Source organism: Propithecus coquereli, unplaced genomic scaffold, assembly GCF_000956105.1.
Source record: "Propithecus coquereli isolate 6110/MARCELLA unplaced genomic scaffold, Pcoq_1.0 Scaffold327, whole genome shotgun sequence".
NCBI lineage: Eukaryota > Metazoa > Chordata > Mammalia > Primates > Indriidae > Propithecus > Propithecus coquereli.
The window spans coordinates 1,091,298-1,093,135 of record NW_012148919.1 but is presented as its reverse complement, the minus strand read 5'-3'; positions in this window follow the sequence as shown (position 1 = coordinate 1,093,135).

Sequence of the window (1,838 nt, the reverse complement as noted above, 5' to 3'; positions counted from 1 at the left end):
ATATAAAAAGGTTTGCTATTATGGATTTGATTTACTCCATCGTCTATATTTCAACTCTAAATCTTCTTGTTTTTGAAAATATAAGTTGAGGACTTAGCTCTGATCTTTCCTTTGCCCCAAAATTTCTTTGTGTGGGGGCCTGGTGAATCATGCCTACAAAGGATACAATCTCAGTTGACAGGTATTTATGATGTAGTTTAATTCCCAACCCGATTCTGGTGTAGCATCACATAAAATATAGAGCACCCTTATCTTAACTCAAGCACTCCTTTCCACTGATTCCTGGTCTTTTGGACAAAGCCTAACTCTTTGAGCCAATTGTCAACCAAAGAATACCTAAATCCACCTATGACTTGAAAGCCCTCACTTCGAGATGTCCCACATTTTCGAGCCAAACCAATGTATGCCTTCCATGTATTGGTTTATGAATTTACCTGTAATTCCTGTCTCCTTGAAATGTATAAAACCAAACTGTAACCCAGCCATAGCAAGTCCACTTGCTCAAGGCTTCTTGGATGTGGCTTCAGTCATCGTCCTCAAATTTGGCTCAGAGTAAACCTCTTTAAATTATTTTACAGAGTTTGTCTTCTTTTCCATTGACAAAGTTCTTTGACAGGCAGAAGAACAAGTTTGCCCTTCTAATTAAGCTAGGTCTTTTTCCCAAACAAACTGAACTTACCATCTTGAGAACTGGTCTGTAAGAGTCACTGATTATAGAAGCCAGAGATTTGACCATGTTGAGACCAGGGCCTTTTTCTGTCCTCTCCGGTCTTAGGTGGCTGAATAGATAGTGAAACAATTGGAATAGTACAAACATATAATCAACTTTCTACTTCATCTCTATTTTTAAAAGCTGTAGCTTTTTGTACTTGTAACTTCCTGCTTATCCTATATCCCATTTTTCACCTTGCTAAATAGTATTTCTCTGCTGGGGTTTGGGAGAAATCCAATAAGTACGGCCTTCATTCCCCATCTAGTTTTGAAACCAATTAAAAAATAAAAGGGGAAAAGCAGTTGAGAAAGAAAACATTAATTTTAGTCCTGATAAAACTGATACTGAGGTGCACAGATTAAGTATGAGAGCTAAGCAGCGTTGCTAACTCCCTACTTGATGTTTTCATTTAGAAAACCAGAGATGAAATAGAGTTTGCAGAGAAATAATTACTGAAATCAGTGTTTCTCTCAGTCTAACAAGTCACATTAGTGTAACTTGTTAAAAAACAGACTCTCATTTAGTAGCTCCAAGTCAGTCCCCAGATTTAGCATTTTAACAAGCTCCTAGGACTTTGATTAGTAAGGACCTAAACTGGGTGTCAGCTAACTTCTTCAGTGAAGGGTCATATAGTAAATATTTTAGATTTTCTTGGCCGTGATGGTGTCTGTTGCAACTCTTCAACTCTGCTGGTGTAGCTCAAAAGTAGCCACAAGACAATACTATGCAAAGGAGTAGGCATGGTTGTCTTTAAGTAATGTTTTATAGACATAGGAATTTGAGTTTCATATAATTTTCATCTGTCATAAAATATTATTTTTTTGACATTTTTGCAACCATTTAAGGATGTGAAAATCATTCTTATCTTATAGGTCATAAGATAACAAGCAGGAGACTGCCTTTAACCTGCAGTACCTAGGTTGCAAAGCTCTGACCTAAATTTTTGTCTCACCCTGGCCATAGTAGAGACAGAAAGAGAAAAAGAACAAATCTCCGGAAGCTTAGATAAATAACTGGAAAAGATACACCAATGTCGATTGTAAGGATAATTAGAAATTAAAAATAATAAGCTTAATTCTTCCTGTTGAAAATAAAAGATTTTCCTCTTGTTTTCTCAACTTGTAAT